At 43.6% G+C, this 21,450-nt stretch overlaps 1 protein-coding gene across 2 annotated transcripts in view; it reads right to left on the reverse strand.

Annotated features, from left to right (window-relative positions):
* b4galnt3b (beta-1,4-N-acetyl-galactosaminyl transferase 3b) overlaps nucleotides 1-21,450 on the reverse strand; it is a 203,134-nt gene that overhangs the window by 134,117 nt on the left and 47,567 nt on the right. The window lies entirely within an intron of this gene.

Here is a 21,450-nt window from a genome sequence, read left to right on the forward strand (position 1 = left end):
ACCTCGGACATCCCTCCTATATCTCCCACCATGAACCTTATAGCTATGCCCCCTAGTAACAGCTACATCCACCCGAGGAAATAGTCTCTGAATGTCCACTCTATCTATCCCCCTCATCACCTTATAAACCTCTATTAAGTCACCTCTCATCCTCCTCCGCTCCAAAGAGAAAAGCCCTAGTTCCCTCAACCTTTCCTCAAGACCTACCCTCCAAACAGGCAGCTTTGCACTCTTTCCAATGTTTCCACGTCCTTCTTATAGTGAGGTGACCAGAACTGCACACAATATTCCAAATGTGGTCTCACCAAGGTCCTGTACAGTTGTAGCATAACCCCACAGCTCTTAAACTCAAACCCCCTGTTAATAAACGGTAACACACTATAGGCCTTCTTCATGGCTCTATCCACTTGAGTGGCAACCTTCAGAGATCTGTGGATATGAACCCCAAGATCTCCCCAAGTTTGTACAAACATGGCAAAGTACCAAGAAATTAAAAAAAATCTTTAGGTGGCACAGTGGTTTGCACTGCTGCCTCATAGCGTCAGGGATCTGGGTTCAATTCTGGCCTCGGGTGACTCTGTGTGGAGTCTGCATGTTCTCCCCGTGTCTGCATGGGTTTCCTCCACGTGCTTCAGTTTCCTCCCATCGTCCCAAGATGTGCAGGATGCGTGGATTGGCCATGCTAAATTGCCCCTTAGTGTCAGGGAGATTAGCAGGGTAAACACGTGGGGGATAGGGTCTGGGTAGGATTGTTGTCGATACATGCTCGATGGGCCAAATGGCCTCTTTCTGTACTGTAGGGATTCTATTCTATATGTCATCAGATTACTTTCCTCCGAGAGACAACAGGGATGTTGAAATTAGAAATGTGTTACTGACAAATAGAGGAAGAATATAACAGCTTCAAATGGCCAATGTATCGAACCTTATTTTGAACATTACAATGTTTTTCCCTTGAATCATCTTGCTCAGCAGGTTACTCGAAACATTTGTCAGTGAAGGTTTTCATGTTTCAGGTCAAGAGATCTTTCATTAGATTCAAAATCTGTTAGAAGTGGTAATAGAATTTAAACAAGTGAATGGGAGGAGATTGGAGAAAACAAATGGATGGTCTGTGATGGATTGAAAGGCAGGAGAGGTTGTGTCCAGAAGAGGTGTGAATGGCAGAATGATGAACTGAAAGACGAGGTGCTGTTCCTCGAGCTTACCTTCCGCTCCACTGGAACACTGCAGGAGGCCATGGGTAAAGAGGTCAACATGAGGGATGGGAGTGGGGGACAATGACCATAAGGTTTAGATTAATGATGGAAACGAACAAGGAGCAATTACTTGGGGGAGGCCCAATTCCAAATGGGTGAGAACAGACCTAAACTGGGTAAATTACAATCCAAGATTCCCAGACAAATCTGTAACGGTCGGCCTTTAACAGGAAATATTTTAGATGCAGTGGAGATACATTCCCATGAGGGGGAAAAGGGTAAGACAAACAAAGTTCCCTGGATGACTCAAGAGCTAGACACTAAGTTGAAGCAAACAATGGGCGCCTATATGTGGCAGGTTGATAATGAGAGAACACCGGGCTGGAGAGGTGAAAAGAAAAATAGGAGTAGCAAGGAGAGACTGACAGCTAACGTAAAAGAGAATCCAAAAGTCTTCTATGGGCATAGAAATAGTAGAAGATTGATAAAATGAAGAGCAGGACTGAAAAGGGGAACTTCACAGAGAGATAGAGGACATCGCTGAAATACTAAATAACTACTTTGCATCCATTCTTAACAATGGAGTTGCCACTGCCAAAGATACCTAATCACAAACTTGATAAAATCACCAGGACCAGATGAGATACACAAGGGAATGGAGGGAAGCAAGGGTGGAAATTGCAAAGATGTTGGCCATAATTGTCCAATCCTCTTTAGATACAAGGGTGGTACCAGAGGACAGGGGAATTGCAAATGTTACATTCTTGCTCAAAAGGGGCATAAAAGATTAGCTCAACAACTCAGTTTAACCTCTGATGGGAAAGCTTTGAGAAACAACAATCAAAACAGAATTAATCACCTCTTAGACAAATATGAATCAAGGAAAACCAACACAGATTTGCTGAAAACAAGCAAGTGTTCGACCAATCTGATTTTTACTTAATTGAAAAGCTTAAGAAACCGAGAGAGAGTAATGGAGTTTATGTGGTATGCCTTGACCTCCAAAACTTGCAGATGAGACTAAAACTGGAAGCATTCTGACCTGCAAGGAAGATACCAGTATTCTTCAAGAAGACAAGCAAGCTTGTGGAAGGAGCAGGCACAAGGCCGATATATTTTGGTGGAAAGAACAATAGACAATGTGAAATAAAGGGCATCGTTCTACAGAGGATGCAGAAGCAAATGGATCTGGGGGAATATTCACACACTGCTGAAAAACCTTCACTTACCGTTGTGTCAGCAACTTCTGTATCATCAGGCTATTTACAAAGATTTAAGTGTCCACACACTGACCACCATAGGTTGCTCGCAATAAGTTAGCAGCCTATGCAAAGGCATTTCTCAGAGACTTCTGACTTGCATTTTAACTTCATTAGATATTGTACTCATGTAAAGCATTCTTAATGGTGTAATTCAACTATATTTCTGGTAAATAATTTAATACCTCAGACTACTTTCCTCTCTTTTGGTTTGGTCACACACTTTCAGCATAATCATGAGCATCGTTAATTGTACTCAACTTCAGTTCTGTTTGCACTTCTAATTTCATATTGAACTTTGTAAATTATAATAATTTGACAAGCCTCTCAAAGCTCCTGTAATTGTACAAAGCAGACAGGAAAATATTAGCTGGCTTGTTAAAATCTGTCCAACCCAGTGCTACCCAAAAGACCAAAAACTCCTCCCCCCCTCAGCCACATAATCTCCTGAGAAAGCCAAGAGAAAACATCTCAGGCTAATTTAGATTTTTAAAAAATTGTAACTCCCTCACCTACCTTCAAAGGCAAACGTGTTCATCATCTTTCACTCCCTTGGGTTTTACATATAGTTTTCTATTTAATTAAGCTATTCTTTGCTTCGTTTGGAGGTGCTGTAATCATGTTTAGAGTGCAGACTAATTTCCGGGGTATGGTACATATATGGCTTCTATATATTTCTATATCTCACCCAAAATGGAAATGTATCAAATTAACAATAGTTACAACAAATAAAGGGTCCCTTGAGGACTCTGCAGAAAAACAATGTCTACAGAGCCTCATTAAATAAGATCAATCTCTCCAGCAAGACAAATCTGGCCACAAATCTACGGTACCGTTAAACCGGACGGCAAAAGAGCAGCAGTTGACCTTCCCAAACTACACGCTCTACTGGTGCTGCTTACCAACTGGTATGTAGCAGCCAAGGTTTACCTGCAACAAGTGCCTCCAAGAGTTAGGTCTGTTTGCTGCTCACCAGATGCCTAATTTGGGAACAACCCTTAAATGAAGTGGGGATTAAACAATTTGGGCTTATACTTGCTGGAGTTTAGAAGGAGAGGTGTTCTGATCAAGGTATATAAAATACTAAAAAAGGAATTGATAAAGTAAACCAAATGTTTTCCCTTGGGGGCAATCTAGAACAAGAGGTCACAGGCATAGGATGAGAGGCAGTAGATTTAAAACTGAGACAAGGAGAAGCTACTTCTTGTGGAGGGTGGTGAATTTGTGGATCTCGCTGCCCCAGAGTAGGGCGGAATCTAAATCATTGAATGGTCTCAAGAAGGGGGATAGATATATTTCTGATTTTTAAAATGGGTTAAAGGGATATGGGGAACAGGTAGGGAGGTAAATTTGAGACCAGGGAGAGATCAGCCATGATCTGATTGAATGGCGGAGCAGACTCAAAGGGCTGTATTTGTCACCTCCTGTTCTAAATTCCTACGTTTCTATCCTATGAGACTTCAGCATAAAACAGATCAATACTGCAGGCAAACAGCTGCGGTGATTAACCAGGACCCAGCATACAGTATCTTAAAGCAGCCCTGCCTCACCAGAAGTCCACTGCAACACCTCAACTCCCATGATGCCAATATAACATGTAGACAAGTGCTGAGACTCTAGCGTCAGGGAAGATGTGGCGAGTTAGCATCTTCCAGTTCTGTTTACACCAAATGTTTCTGCTAAACCCGATTGCTCAGCACAGGACTACAAAATGAAGCTACCTGGACTATCAAAGAGTTCACATTCAGTAAGCAGAGTTCCTATTGAAATCTAGGAGAAGTGCAGTAGCCAATCTGGATACAGGGTCCCTCAAACAGAACTGAAATAAATGACCACGGTAGTGTTATTTGATGGATAAATGTGGGCCAAAAAACAGCAGCAGTGTATCCCTTTTCATCTTGGAGACATGCTGTGGATCTTTTATGTTCACCAAAAGGCAGCACTACATTCTGATTTAACATCTCAATCTGAGAGACAACATCTCCAACAGTGCAACATTCCTTCAGCACTTCAATGAAGAATCAGTCTAGACCATCTGTTCAAGTCTCTGAAGTAGAGCTCAAAACCTTTTGACTCGCTGTAAGCAAGCCGAGACTGGAACTGCTAGCAGAGAATATTGCCAGCCAATCTAAAAGAAAAGTGACCTTGGCATGGTCAGCGAATCACTAACTTATACTCCAGTAGGAACAGCAAAAACACCGGTGGAGAATCCTGGCACTAGGACTGCTCTCAACTCGTAGCTCGTCACAAAAACTGGGAGAAACTAAATCAAAGCATCAACCAGACAAAACTTCAGCTAACAATTGGGAAAGTAAAATTTCTCAAACCCAGTTCTGAAAAGTAGTGGGGTTTCTCCCCCCCCCCCCCCAACACAAACATTGGGCAGAAATTTCCCATCACGCCCGTGACAGGGTTCAGGACCGGTGGGAGAATCTGGAGACAGGCCAAAAATCAGATTCACGCCGGCGTGTAAACGGTTTGCAAATCTCCCAATAACTCTAAAGGCAGGTAGTGACCTTCAAGGCCACTGGCAGGAGATGGCCTCCCAATGCACAGGACCTTAGGTCCTCCTGAACAATGTGGCAGCTGCGATTTAACTAGAGCTTGGGACAGGCACAGACGTTCGAGACAACTCCCTTGCTCATTTGCAAATAGGAGCGTCTTCAGTAGACCCTTGGTCTCACAAATCACCTCCGTAGTCTGGGTCTATCCTACTGATTGTCGGGTCTTATCCTTTGGCACAACCCCCAAGGGGAGACATTGCCAGTAATCCTTCATGGCTGCTGAACTGCCCTCACACATTGGTCGTGAGGAAAAAGGGAACAAAGCACATTAAGCACACACTTCCGATAAAGATTCTAACATCTCCGTGACATCACAGGAGTGCAGAAATGATCTTCAGTGAGATGGATATCATCTGAATTCAAATCTTAGAGAAACTATAACTGAGTGGGAGAATGACTAAACCTCGCAATAAGAGGATTTATATATGTACATAATCACAATGCCTTCAGTTGACTGAGCAATTCACAGAAATATCAAACATATTAACAAAGGTGCCAGATTTGGAGAGTGGTTGTATGCCTGTAACTCAAAAGTGATGTCAATATTTCTTCGTTTTCCTAACATTACCACTACACCTGGGTGCATCCCCAACATCTGCAGCAAAGGTGGTGGCAGCCTGCTGACTGCTACATCCTGATGTCTGCGATGATCCTGGTGGATATCCTCTGGTGGCCTGAGATCTGGAAGACCCCAGCCTGAAAAGGGTCTCTAACTCAGGGCAGATGGGACTCTCGAGTGGCTAGACAGCCTTGTAGTGTCCTGAGTGGAGGTCCCCTGGGTGTCAAATTGATGCGCATCTTCCCTGTGGGTGCCCAATGGACTTGAGAAGGGGCACCTGGAGGGTGGTCATGGTGCCCTGCACCCCTCCACTTGTCCATTAATGGTTCCCACCATGTGACCATGGAGTCCAAGACCAAGTACAAATTCGGCAAAACCTGCTGGACCAAAGTCTCCATGGTGACTGGGATGTCGGAGCCACGACATCAGATAGAACACAGACAGACTCTCCATCCTTCGCTCCAATCTGTCCAGTGACTCACATCTCTGCCTGTTTTTTCACCGCCTATCATTACATCTCCAGCATCAAGTCGGCAGCTGTTTGCAAATACCTCATCATCTCACCCTGACTTCTTGATCTTGAGGACTCCTTCAAGTTTCAGAGATCTGGATTATCCCTGCCTCTAACTGCCGTACAGATATGTCAGTGAGGTGCTCCCCAGTGATTCCAAGCCTAATCTAGAACTGCGCCCACTGAGGTGCATGCCTCTGCCCTGGTGGAGGGTGCGGGTTAATACAATGATGACTCTTCTTTGGTGTCTTTCTCCTCCAAGCTGGTCTAGGGCCTATGTTGGCCCTCCACCTGTGCCTAGTACTGCTGGTGCCTATAAAAGTGCGATGATAGCTTTAGTTCATGAGCAGGCATAACACAAAATTACATGTCACACTGTGATAAGCCAATCTCTCCTTCCCCACAGGAGCAATCTCTGTCCTTGCCAGCCAGCCTAGTGGTATCATCCCTCTTCCAGTTCCGATGTGGGCCAGCTTGGGCTGGATGAAGAATAAAGATAGCAATGTGATGAGAAAGGATGGAGCAGAAGTTTGAAAATGTGCATGCCCCCCCTATGTGTGATAGTCCTCCCGAGCCGGAGGAGGTGGATGAACTGTGCACAGCATGATGAACGAGATGCTGGCGATGTAAAAGTGGTGATGTGCCCCCAACTAATGTTGGGCGAGACCCCCGAGAGTACATGATACCACAATGAGAATTTAACATCGAAGTCAGCTAAACATTCACTTACCCTGGCGGAGTGGATGAGATCCTTCATCTTCTTCCTGCACTGAGTAATGTTCCAAGTGCGGGTTCCAGCCAGACTGACCTATTCTGCCAAGGCCTCCCAAGCCGGAGGGGTGATGCTGGTGTGCTTCAAGCCATTTCTGGGGTAAAGGACATCCCTATGCTGATGTACTGTTCTTATCAAGGCCTGGGCAGCATTGTGGCAAAAGTGCAGCCACCTCATTCTGCATGGCAGCCATCTCGGTCAGTCTGCTGGAGACAGCTGGGCCGGAGGTAGTGAAATATGTGCACTCAGATGGCATTTAAATATGGTGCCCAGTCCCTCAACCTGCTTGTTGGGTAGCAACAGAGAGGATTAATCAGTTCCTGCTAACTGATCTGTCCACTCTGCCACATGACTCAGTGAGATACTCACCTATGCATAATTAACTGGGTTCCATTCTGACCAGTAGGAAAAGCGCTGACCAGCCCGACACTGCACTGAGCTTAAAAAAAGGAAGATCCCGCCCATATCATGAGAAAATTCCAAAATATTTGCCATTCAGATGAAAAAGTACCATGTTCAAAGCAGTTCAAACACGCTGATGCTGCAGTGCAGACAGATTCAGAAAGGATGTTGTTCCAAAGATTGCCTCCATACTGCCTATGCCAATCCAAGTCACATGGAGTTTGACAGCAGCTGGAAAACCGCATCCACTCACAACCCAAACTACTGGGATCTTTTGAGCAAGTAATGGAGAGGATAGTGTACTGAACAAATTGATAACTGCTCGAGGGTTACAATTAAGGAAAAGCAAAAGACATGTCACAGAGGGGATGACATTAGATGTCCTTGGTAGTCACCTAATCTCTTCTATTCATCAAAGCTGGGCTGTTTCCAGAGATGCTGAAAATCTTTTTCCACAAGTGATTCACAAAGCACACAGACTCCAATGAGACCAAAAATTAACAACTGATCAGTCTGGAGGACTGCCTGGAGGCGGCCATTTATTACTTCCAAATCACCAAAGAGCAATTACATTTTCAGTTCTGGCTAAGCTGAGTTCAGGAATTTTCTAGTCCTGACCTGGAAAAATTAATCAACTTCGCTTCCAGTTTGCACCCCTCCATCGCCTTCACCTGGTCCATCTCAGACATTTCCCTTCCTTGACCTTTCTGTCTCCATTTTCGGCAATAGACTTTCTACCATTATCCATTACAAGCCTACTGACTCCCACAGCTATCTGGACTACAGCTCTTCACACCCTACATTCTTTCTCAGCTCCTTTGCAGCCGTCACATTTGTTCCGATAATGCCACTTTCCAAAGTGGTGCTTCTAATAGGCGCTCCTTTTTCCTCAACCGTGGATTCCCATCTACAGTTGTTGACAGAGCCCTCAACAGTGTGCAGTCCATCTCCTGTGCCACGACCCTCACCGCCTCTCTCCCAGAACAAGGATAGAGTGCCCCTTGTTCTCACATTTCACCCTACCAGCCTCCGCATGCAAAGCATAATCCTCCACCATTTTTGCCAACTCCAGCATGATGCCACCACCAAACACATCTTCCCTTCACTCCCTCCGTCAGCATTCCGTAGAGACCATTCCCTCCGGGATAACCTAGTTCACTCCTTCACTATACCCAACACCTCTCCCATCGCTCATGGCACCTTCCCATTAAATCACAGGAGGTGTAACACCTGCCCCTTTACCCCTTCCATGCTCACCATCCAAGGTCCAAAACACTCATTCCAGGTTAAGCAGCATTTCACTTGCACCTCTTTCAATTTGGTCTATTGCATTCGCTGCTCCCAATGTGGTTTCCTCTATATCGGAGAGATCAAGCGTAGACTGGGTGATCGCTTTGCTAAGCACCTTCGATCTGTGCACAATCAGGACCCTGACCTTCCCGTTGCTTGCCATTTTAACACACGATCCTGCTCCCATGCACACATGTCTGTCCTTGGCTTGCTGCAATGTTCCAGTGAAGCTCAACGCAAACTGGAGGAACAGCATCGCATCTCCCAGCTAGGAACCATTACAGCCTTCCGGTCTCAACATCGAATTCAACAACTTCAGATGATTAGCTCTACCCCACCTCGACCCCTTTGTTTTCATTATATTTAATATTTAACTGTTCGCTCCCTTTTATTTCTTTACTGTCTTTATTTTTCTTTCCCCCCCACTCCTTACCTTTTCTCCCCCTTTTTCCCCCTCCCCCCACATCTCCATCTGTCACAGCTTACCCTCGGATTTCAGTTTCTCTGCCGTTTGGCCATTCACTTCTTTTATTCTCTCTATGGACTGCCATTGACAGCCTTTCCCCTTGTTTCTATGATTCATCTTTCATTCCCTCACCCCATAGTATAAATATCCCCCACCTTCCATGTCTTTTAGCTTTGACAAAGGGTCATATGGACTCGAAACGTCAGCTCTTTTCTCTCCTTACAGATGCTGCCAGATCTGCTGAGATTTTTCAGCATTTTCTCTTTTGGTTTCAGCTTCCAGCATCCGCAGTAATTTGCCTTTTTAAAAAAAATAAATCTCTGTACAATATCTGTGGACTCCAAAGAATGAAGGCAGCATTAAATGTTGGTATTCAGAGATTTGGGTGTACAAGGAACACAAAGTTAGAACACAGGTACAGCAACAAATAGAGTGCAAATAGCATGTTGGCCTTTATTACAAGGGGATTGCCGTAAAAGAATAAACAAGTTCTACTAAAATTGTACAGGACTTTGGCGAGACAACACCTTGAACAGTGTGTGCAATTTTGGTCTCAATATTTAAAGAATGTTATAATTGCTCTGGAGTACAGCGAAGGGTCACTAGATTGTTCCTAGGATGAGAGCGTGAATAAACTGGGTCTACATTCTGAAGTTTAGAACAATGAGAGGTGGTCTTATGAATATGACAAGGTCTGAGACATTGTGCCCATGTTCTAGATTCCCAGCCAATGGAAACAGTTTCACAATAAAGGGACCAATTGTTTAGGACTGAGATGAAGGGAAATTTCTTCAACAAAGGGTTGAGAGTCTTCAGAATTCTCATTGTTGGGATTATTGAAGGCTGAGGTAGACAGATTTTTGGTCCATCAGAGAATCAAGGGATGTGGGGAGTGGGCAGGAAAGTGAAGTTGAAGCCCAAGGTCAGCAATGATCATACTGAATGGCGGAGCATGCACTTGTTCCTACTGCCTACATTTTTAGGATGGTTTGCAACACTCTGGGGAGGTACCAACAGAAAGTAAAGATCAAACCATGATCAGCAATACCACTGATAGTGGAAGGACAAAGCCCACCTCGGTGCATTTGGACTTCTGCGGGTCTGCCGCAGTTAACAGACCGTTGTAATATTCAGCGAGAGGATTACGGTACAGGGGTCAACTGGACTGCACTTAGAATGGACAGCTGCAAATTCGAAAATATCCGTGATGGTAATAAATCCTGGGCCATGCTTACTTGGGCAGTCAAAGTTACCAGAATGAAAAGGCCTATTCTCCACTATCGCCCATTACAAAATCAAATCACCAAAACATTATTCATTTATTTTTACTGCAGTATAGAAATAATTTTAGTACCAGCTGTAATAATCCTGAAAGGTTGGATATGACTCCCCTCAGCTCAAAGGAGGAAGGAGATGAATTTACTAATGAGGTAAAACTGGAACAAGAGCTGCAGTATTGCAAGGCAAAGTGCTTGGTGTGATCATATTAATCCTGTTTTCCATTCCATCTGGAAACAGCTCGTTATCCGGTACTGACATGGGTCTTCTCTATGATCCTCAAATCTATAACATTAATGGAATTGAATTTGTGAGTAGTATCCCAGCCTCTGAGCCAGAAGCTCAGGGTTCCAAGCCAGGACTTGATAGCCATGGAAAGCATATTCACAGCAGGCCCCAACCTGCAAATCCTTCCAATACATTTCTGGTAGGAAGAGCAAGAGCAGGTCAGCCATGCTCGATACAGAGTGGCACCCCTCAAGATATAGCCTCTGACCTCAGGCTAGAAACCCATTCCAGGGAAAAGAAAGCGACAGAAACAATACTAGTGTGCTGTGTCTGCCTAGTGCACCTCTAGACTCAGCAAGAGAAACGGGAGACATCACAAAGAAGGTAATGTGAAAACTGCAAGGCTTCAAGTTCTCAAATATCTTAATTCCTAGTGACGCCGAGTTATTTTTAGTGAGAGGACTTTTAAGATTGAGACACCCCACTGGAAGGTTTCTCAGGTCAGATTCAAATGGACAGAGTATGATCAGGGCATTAAAAAAATTCACTTTCACTATCAAACAAGTTGCAACAAATTGAAAGTACTAAAATAAATGAGGATCTCAGATATATTATGGAACCTCAATTAACAAGTTGTAGGCCCGATATCAACCATTCAAGTGTCCTTAAAGAAATAGGTCATGAGGCTTTGCAAATTAATTGCCCACTTAGTTCACCAGGGAAAAGAAATGTCCTTTTAGAATAGAAAGTTGCCCATGCAGTCCCAAATTTTAAAACAGACATCAAGGAATTGCCATTGTATTACAGGTCCATTCATTTCAGTTATAGGCAAGATGCTCAAAAGGAATCATTAGAGGTACTCAATATTATCAAATTAGCGAAGGGATCATTATGGGCACCTTCTGGAAAAGACAGTTGTATTATTGTCAAACTTTCCCAAGGCGGTCATGAGGTTAGTGATGAGGATGGTCAGATAGAAAACTGGATTTCTAGAAAATCTTTGAGGAGGATTTACAAGATTAAAATGTGTGGGAATTAGTGCGGAACTGCTAAAACAGATGAAGATTAAGCAATGGTTGATGAGGGTAGTGCAGTAGATATTGTACAAATGGAATTTCAAAATGCATTTGTGAATGTATCACAGGGTAGACTTGTTAGCAGAAGTGTAGCCATTGGAATTAACAGAGCAGTGATTGCATGGATACAAAACTGGCTAAAAGACAAAAAGCCCAATGTTGAATGTGTTTATCAGATTGCAGGGAAACGTGCAGTGCTGTAACCAGAGGACAGGGGGTTCCCAAAACATGGGTTCTGATTCTCCGATGCGAGTCACAGAATTAGCTTTTTGGGGTTGCAAGCGCCCCTTCCTGGAAACTGATGAATGCTTGAAGAGGAAAGAAACAACAGGGCTATGAGGGAAGATCAGGCTTTTGCCAAAAAGACAACGGGCTAAACAACATCTATGTACGCTGCATCTGTTATTCCAAATAAAGAACCGAGTACACATCTATAGGCAGAGAATTATTGCCAATGATCTGCTTAGAGACCGGTTTCTAGTGGATTCCTTCAGGAATCGATGTTAAAGCTGTTGCTTTTTTTGACACAGTAAGGAGTCTAACAACACCAGGTTAAAGTCCAACAGGTTTATTTGGTAGCAAACGCCACTAGCTTTCGGAGCGCTGCCCCTTCGTCAAGTGAGTGGGAGATCTGCTCATGAACAGCAAACAGGGCATATAAAGACAAACTCAATTTACAGAATAATGAATAATGATTGGAATGCGAGTCTTTGCAGCTAATCAAGTCTTCAAGGTACAGACAATATGAGTGGAGAGAGCATTAGCACAGGTTAAAGAGATGTGTATTGTCTCCAGACAGGACAGCCAGTGAGACTTTGCAAGTCCAGGCAAGTTGTGGGAGTTACAGATAGTGTGACATGAACCCAAGATTACAGTTGAGGCCGTCCTCATGTGTGCAGAACTTGGCTATCAGTTTCAGCTCAGTGACTCTGCGCTGTCGTGTGTTGTGAAGGCCGCCTTGGAGAATGCTTACCCGAATATCAGAGGCCGAATGCCCGTGACCGCTGAAGTGCTCCCCAACAGGAAGAGAACAGTCTTGCCTGGTGATTGTCGAGCGGTGTTCATTCATCCGTTGTCGTAGCGTCTGCATAGTTTCCCCAATGTACCATACCTCGGGACATCCTTTCCTACAGCGTATCAGGTAGACAATGTTGGCCGAGTTGCAAGAGTATGTACGTGTATGTATCATTCCAATCATTATTCATTATTCTGTAAATTGAGTTTGTGTCTTTATATGCCCTGTTTGCTGTTTATGAGCAGATCTCCCACTCACCTGACGAAGGAGCAGCGTTCCGAAAGCTAGTGGCATTTGCTACCAAATAAACCTGTTGGACTTTAACCTGGTGTTGTTAGACTCCTTGCTGCGTTTACCCCAGTCCAACGCCGGCATCTCCACATCATGCTTTTTTTGACGACATGGGTACATGTGCATCAAGTTTACAGATGATTTAAACATTTGTACAAGTCTTAGGACAAAACTATCAGCATTTCTTGATGTTTTGCAGCAATGGGCCCACATATAGCAAATGTTATTTAACTTGATAATTAAATGTCATGCATGCAAGCAGGACTATTGCTAAATACTTTTACATAGAATGGAACTAAAGCCTTCGTGAAGGGAAAAGATCTGTTATCATAGTTCACAACTCTTAGAATCACAATGAATGCCAGAATTTACAGCACAGACTTTACATCAACCCAACTGATCCATGCTGATGTCTATCCTCCACACACATCTCCTCCTACTCCATCCAACTCTATTCCTTTCCCCTTCATGCACTAATCTAGCATACCCTGAAATACATGTTGATTTGTCCCAACTGCTCCTTGTTATACAATCATGGATTCAAACAATTCAGAAAAGGCCTTTCAGCATCTCAGAGTCTGCACTGACAAAACTACACTATACCTCTATTACTTGGCCCATAGTTTTGAATGTTGTGACATTTCAAGTGCTCATCCTTAAAGGTTATGTGGTTTCTTGCCTTACTACCCTTCCATAGTTCAAATTCTCCATCCCAGGCAATATCCTGGTGAATCTTTTCTATAGCAATTAGCATAGCCATTAGCACAAAGTGCTGCTCACTTGTAGAATCACAGCTAAGAGCAGATATTTTATTTGAGGATTGCAGGCATGGGTTTGTAAATAGTGGATGATGTTATTCAGCCTATTGAACTTTGATCCATTGCACCATTAACTTTAGGAATTCCATTTTGCTTTCATTGCAGTGACAAAATCCCTATATCATAGTGATGCCATCTTTTATCTCAACTGAAACAGCTCAGCAGTCTATGGCTTTTGTTGTATTGAATTGACTCGATTTATACTACAGGCCAGTTTTTGAACAATGTATGAACTATGTTTTTCAAGTTGTAAACAGATTTGCAACAATATCAGTCTAAGTGTATTGTTAGACTGGCCAGCAATGCTGAAGACTCATCACTGGCCTGTGCACACGGCAACATAGTCCAATCATGGCACAACCTTTAGTGGTTACTTTATTCAGTTGTTGAGCTTTGACCCGCGGGAGCACTTATTCTAGTGTGTTATATCTTGCTTGTACACAAATCATTCCATGGCAGCAAGTTCCACATTCTAATCATTCTCTCTTTAAAAGATGCCTTTCCTACAGGATTCATTGGTTTGTTATTTACCTAATGTTACACTATTTCATTCTAAACTTGAGTCTGGTTGTACCATGAATTTCTTGGCCGAAAGTATGGATAATTGCGCCATTTTCAGGTCCCATTGAACCAACTTTAATTTGGCGACAAGGTTTTAGGAGCAAAACATTTAGGTTGGGAAGATAACAGCAGCGTCTGGTTTGGGAAACTTTGGTAAATCAAGAGCAATTCAAACATTTTCATCCAAAGTGGGTGCAGAGTGCCGGGAGTATTCTGGTGGCCCCAGAGGATGCCAGATGTGGAGATGGGCTGGGCAGAGACAGTCTCAGGGCTCAGGGACAGTCCATTTTTTAAAAAATGAATAGAACACGAAACATCCCTGCAGCCCTCACCCATTCCATCAATGCGCCTTCCATGCCAACCCATACCACTTCATGCCCTCTACACAGCCCAAGCCACTCGTACCTTCCTTACCCACCTATATCCATGCTCCAAGCCCCCAGGGCCCTTTATAGCCCCTATGCCAACTTGGTTCCAAATATTGCCAGCCCATCAACCGCCCCGCCCATAGTCCTTTGCCCTTACCATGTCAATTCACCCAGTATCCATCATGGACAGACCTCAGGGCCCATGCAGAGATTGTAAGTGTCTATTGCAGACTCCACCATATTGAAAAAAGACATTTATATCCATTCAACTAAATAAAGCCTTATAACAAACACTTCATTCAATTGCATAATCCCTTACACAACTATACACTGGAATTCAAAGTCTCACTTCAGAAGAATCTATAATGCAGCTGTTAAACTATGAAATAGCAAGCACCCTGATGCGACAGTTAATGACTTAATACACTTTTTAAATGCACATTCATGCCTACTTCAGGACCCAAAATCCTGCAAAGGGCACCTGACCTCCAGCAAAGATGTCCCAGGACCAGAGCCAAAGGGGTACCTTACCACTCCAAGAAGAGTATCCTGGTAATCCAAATGAATCCACCGAGAGCAGACCTGCTCTTACCAGGCACACACTACCATGGCAAGAGTCAGACCCTGGAGTGATTACAGTTCAAAGTGGAAGTTTGTTTATTGTGTTGCCAGGATGGTGATAAAAGGTATTCATGCACACATAGATCTAAGATAGCCATTATAATCCTATCTGAAGGAGCCAGTTAGTCTCAAACCATCTCAAGAGTATGCTTTGAAACCAGCCTGTAAACCAGGACGGTTTCAATTATCCCCCAGATCAAAGAAGCCAAAGCAATTGTAAACTCTAGGTTTCTTGATTGGACCAGTAAAATGGCCATTATTTCCATTAGTGAAATAAATTATTCATGCAAGTCCCAGAATCAAAGGGCTGTTTTAAATTAACTCCCAAAAGTAACATTGCCTTGGGGTTGGGCTATGCAGAGAGATACTCTGTGTGGGGTTTATGTCTGTGTATTTTTCTCGTAAGAGGCAGAGTCAGCTTGGAAAACTACAAGAAGGTTCTACATCTGCCAAGTCACAACAAGGAGTGCAGAGGGATCGGGGTGTCCTTGAACTGCAACCACTCAACAGAAATTACGAGTGGGGCCCACCTTCAGAATGAAAAGTCCAAGTGTATGAGTAAGTGGAATGGTCAGAATCACCTGCCCAGGGCAGTGCGAGAGACTGGAATCCTCAGACAGCGAGCACTGGAAGCCCAACTGCCACAATGGGAAACCGAAGAGAGTCATGCAACTTTTCAAGAACTGTAGATACTCCAGTTTGGGCTCAGAAGAAGTGAAGAAACACAAGTCAGCCAGCCCCCCCAGGGTCCGCCTGGAAGGCCTCCTCCCCTATCAACACCCCTCCCTGCCGATCACACACCAAAGAGCTGTTAAGTAACATGGTGGCAGGTAGGGTCATCAACAGGATGCTTGGGAGTCACATGCTGGACTGATGGGGCGGATGGAATCAGAGGGACACCCCCCCTCCCTCCATCCTGGTGCAACAGACAAGTCCGCAGGCCTTCCTTCAATTTAGCCACACAGAGAATCTGATTCTTAACTCCATTAACTTCCACATAACACCACCAATCACTGCCCCAAGTCTTAGCAATCTCGGATTCCGTACCCCCACCGCCCCCACCTACAGCCTCCATTGCTGAGCAAATCAAAGCTAGGCTGCAAATACAAAATGGCTGACATAACAACAACAACTTACATTTACCAAGCACCTCAGTGAACAACCTAGGCCTTTTATCAGATGGTGAAACAAGAAAAAAGCTTGAACTTGGGAGGCATGTGGACATATCAGACAGGCAACCAAAAATTCGGTTGATGGGGGTGGTTTTTAGGGACAGGTTGAAAAAGAGAGAGAGAGAGGGAGAGGCCGAGAGGGAAGAGGTGTCAGAGATATGGAGGGGGGTGTAGGGGCTAGAGGAGGTTACAGAGATAGAGAGGGTGCGTAGGAGCTGGCGGAGGTGACAAATGATTATAAAACTTGAGCATTGCCAGAAAACAGAAACGTGAGAATTTTTAATTATCACTAGATTTAACCACTAATTAAAATTCATGCCAGCTTCATTAATATTGTCATTTATAACGTACTAATGTTCTAGAACTTTCCGTGTCTGTTTCTTCACATTATTGAGATAGAAAAGGTCAAGGGGGAAATTTCCCCCCAGAACGGGAGCAGGGATGAGGGGGCAACTTCGGTTCATGCGTGGAGAGGCCGGGAGAAGCCTGGATCATTCCCCTCGGAGGGGAGAAGGTTAAGGAAGAGATTTAATTGAGGCAGCATTCAAAATCACGTAGGGGAGGGGAGTTTGGATGGAGTAAATGAGGAAGTTTTTCCCTCTGGCAGGAGAGGGGGTAAACCAGAGGGGACACAGATTGAAGAGAATCGGGAAAAGAACCAGAGGGGGGAGTCAAGGAGAATTTTGATTGAAACACAGCGAGTTGTTGTGATCTGGAAGGCGTTGCCTGAAAAGAGTGGTGGAACAGATTCAATAGGAGCTTTCAAAAAGGGGGGAATTGGAGAAATACTGGAAGTGGGAAAATTTGCAGAGGCCTTGTCAGGGCGGCAGAGTGGTTAGCACTGCTGCCTCACACAGTGCCAGGGACCTGGCTTAGGTCACTGTCTGTGCTGAATCTGCACGTTCTCCCAGTGTCTGTGGGGTTTTCTTTGGCTGCTCAAGTTTCCTCCCACACTAAAATGATGTGTAGGTTAGGTGGATTGGCCATGCTAAATTGCCCCTTAGTGTCCGGGGGTTTAGCAGGGTAAATATGTGGGGTTACGGGAATAGGGCCTGGGTGGGATTGTTGTTAGTGCAGGCTTGATGGGCTGAATGGCCTCTTTCTGCACTGTAGCGATTCTATACTGTAATATACAGGGGAACTTTTGGATGGAAATAAAACTTTGTTTTATTTATTCTTCTGAGGGACATGGGCATCATTGGCTAGGCCAGCATTAGTTGCCCATCCCCAATTGCCCATGAGCTGGTGGTGGTGGCAAGCCCCTACTCCAATCGCTGCGGTCCATGTGGGTATGGGTACACCACCGTTCTGTTAAAAAGGGAATTTTCCAGCTTTTAATTATAAAAACGTACAAAATAGTTTTGAATGAGTAGCACTTGCTTTCTTTAATTCGTGTGCAGCAAATTTTCTTTGTTTAAAATGTTAGTCAAACTCCCAGTTACTTTCTTTAAAAGGTTGTGAGGAATGGTGAGGCATGCTGCAGAATACAGATCATTCACCGGACAAATTAGACAACCTGCACGATATGGATGGGAAAGTGAAAAGGAAACAAGATTCTTTTTTAAAAAGTCATTTGATGGATGTGCACTAAAATTGCCCAAATGGTTTCCTTCTTCTGTATCTAGTGATCAGCAACCAAAACACTGATTTCCCTTTTTACTAGAAGGTAGCTTGTTGGGAGTGCCGTACCTGTCCTGACAGGGGGGGGGGGGGGGGGGGGGGGGCAGGGGGAGGGGGATTTACGGTTCCGCCCGCCAAGGGAATTGGAGCGAGGAGAGAGGGGCGGACGGTGGAATGCTCAGTTGACTTCGGGCGAGATTTTACAGTTTCGGGACGAGTGGAAGCCACAAAATCCCGCCCAAAGTGTTTTTGGGAAGAAATTCTTTGAATGAGTTACAAAATATTAGAACGGAGACAAAAGGTTGTTTTGGGTGGGGTGGGAAAAACTTGCATTTATTAGCACCTTTCCGCAGACGTCCCAAGCACTTTAATTTTGGAAGTGTAGCCAGTGTTATAATCAAGAAATCAGGCAGCCAATGTGTGCTCAGCAAACACCCACAAACAGCAATATAATGGACCGGACAGCCTGCTTTTTTGTGTAATGTTGATCAAAGGTAGGGTAAATTCTGCCCTTCACTGAAATACTGCCTTGGGATCTATAACGTCCACCTGAGCAGACAGATGGACCATAGTTTTTTTTCAAATGACAGCCACCTCTGACAGAGCAGATCTCCCTCAGTACCACAATGGATTGTCAGTCGCGACTTGCATGCTCAAGTCAGAAGACAAAAATTGACCAGCCAGATAATGAAGTCTACCAGATGCATACAGTGAATATTACATACAGCTGTTGTACTGAAGCACCTCGGAGTGCAACTTTTTACATGTAGACAACCTTTAAAATAACTTTGCAACGTTTGCAAGACCATTGTAAAAGGTCCGAAATGTTTCCTTTCCTGTATTGAAGCTTCTCAGAATGTTACTGATGTATGTAATGAGCCTGAATACTATTGCTTTTTGTGTGATGACCATTTTGGAATGATTGTAATGTTCTGAGATTTATAAATAAAGTATATTTTTGGGAAAAAATAAAGTCGACTGGCATTAAGAGATTGGTTGGCTGACATTCCTTCAACCTGGACAAGAAATGATTGGGGGACTATGCATCTCAAAAGAAAACCATTTTATCCTTGTCTAAAGACCATGGTTAGACCGCCTTTTTTTAAAAAAAAAGTACTGTGCCACATTTTGATCATGTTTTACGAGGGGGAATACGAAGGCTTTGTAAAAGGATCAGGAGCGCCAGATGATGAATTTTCAGTTCATAAAAAACTTTCAGTTAACCAGGCAAGTCTTAAAAGGCTGTTTTCTTCTTGAGGTGGATTTATGTCACATTATCAGTAACCCCCACAGCTTGCCTCCTGGACTTGCGGGCTGTCCTGTCTGGAGACAATACACATCTCTTTAACCTGTGCTTAATGCTCCCTCCATCCACATTGTCTGTACCTTTAAGATCTGGTTGGTTGTAGGGATTCGCATTCTAATCAGTATTCTGTAACTTGATTTTGTGTCTCTGTGCCCTGTTTGAGAGCACATTTCCACTCCATCTGACGAAGGAGCAGCGCTCCGAAAGCTAATGGTATTTGCTACCAAATAAACCTGTTGGACTTCAACCTGGTGTTGTTAAAACTCTTACTTCTTCTTGAGAGCAGCAATGTAACAAATTATTTCAAATCAATAGTTTGGGGAGGACCAGGGTTAGATTTTGTTGTTACGTAATGGTAAATCAGTTTAGATATTAGGCAGTTCTTCATTTCTGAGAGAATAGAAGACCCATGGAACATGTTGCTGGCTCATCTGTCGCTGATTTTCCACATACCTTCACGAGGGCTGGACTGGTAGAAATTTTACCATATGAAAAGGTAGCTGCCAAGTAAAAACACCAGGACCAATGATATGATCTTGTGCTCAGTTTTAGTTGCCTGGGGCAGGCAGAAGTTAGAGGAATTTCCCAGGTTTTCCATCTGTCTGTTAAAGGGATCATCATGGTGGGTATGTCTGAATTATGATCCATAGCACAGTTATGTATGGGACAGGATTGGTCTTTTCCCACCTGAAATTTTCATGTTTTCTCAGAATCTCACTCAGGCAGTAATAAAAACAGCAGTGGCACTATGACTGCTGCTAAAACATGGCACTGGAGCTAATCCAAAAGAATTTTACTACTCAAAAGAAAAATGTCTGTAAAAACAAACACTATACTCTAAAATATTAATCTCTCTGTAACGGCACAAATCTCCTGACAGAACATTTTACTCTTATCTGAGATTATGGGTTTTTTGAAAGTTTATTATATGTGTAATTGCAGACTTTACAACAGTTGCTTCTAACCCATTCACTAAACACAATGAAATACTCAATAGGATGAAAAAAAAACCATCAATATTTTAGTAGCTATGTTGTATATAGTTCATATTGTCCCAGTTATGGTCTATGAATGTTATGTACCCTTTACACAAGATTTTGCTTTCATATTTGTGAAGTTATGTTTTAAGTGCATGGACAGCAATTGCTGCTCACACACCTTATAGCAGCACGTATACATTTGGCTGGCACGGTGGTTAGCACTGCTGCCTCACAGCGTCAAGGGCCCAGGTTCAATTCCGGCTGTGGGTGACTGTCTATGTGGAGTTTGCACATTCTCCCCATGTCTGCATGGGTTTCCTCCCAGAGTCAAAAGATGCGCAGGTTAGGAGGATTGGCCATGCTAAATTGTCCCTTGGTCTCCCAGGATGTATAGGTTAGGGGAATTAGCAGGGTAAATATGTGGGTTATGGGGATAGAGCCTGGGTATGATACTCTGTCAGAGAGTTGGTGCAGACTCGATGGGCCAAATGGTCTCCTTCTGTACTGTAGGGATTCTATGATCAATTCATTCTGATCTATAGGAAAAAATAAAATGAACAGTGAGGAGAGTGAGTGCGGAAAAAGAATACTTCAAAATTCACTCATCTACTCCGGATAATGCAAAGTCGCTGCTTGCTTGGGAAACAAAACCGCCTAGCTTATTAATCACTTTTTTTAATGATACACCACAGGAGCCTCTTGCCTATAATTCAATCTATATATACAGATTAATTTAAATTAAGGAATTTGGAATCAAGACAAGTGAGATGCAGAAGAATATTTGAGGAGCAAGGAATGGAAGATCAGGCTGGAGCAGAAAATTCTGATAACACGCAGAGAAACTGGATTCAACAATTGGCATTGAGTAAACAGATAAAGAGACACTGCTTGATAGAGATGGGAGACCAGAGAATTGGAAGGGGCGTGGCCATGAGAGTTTTATTGCAATACCAATGTACTTATTGGTGCAAATACAAGTTTAAAGTTAAAGTTTATTAGTCAGAAGGAGGCTTATATTAGCATTGCGATGAAGTTACTATGAAAATCACACTCCAGCGCCTGTTTGAATACAACTCATGGAGAATTTAGTATGG

This window comes from Mustelus asterias, chromosome 9 (assembly GCF_964213995.1).
Source record: "Mustelus asterias chromosome 9, sMusAst1.hap1.1, whole genome shotgun sequence".
Taxonomy (NCBI): domain Eukaryota; kingdom Metazoa; phylum Chordata; class Chondrichthyes; order Carcharhiniformes; family Triakidae; genus Mustelus; species Mustelus asterias.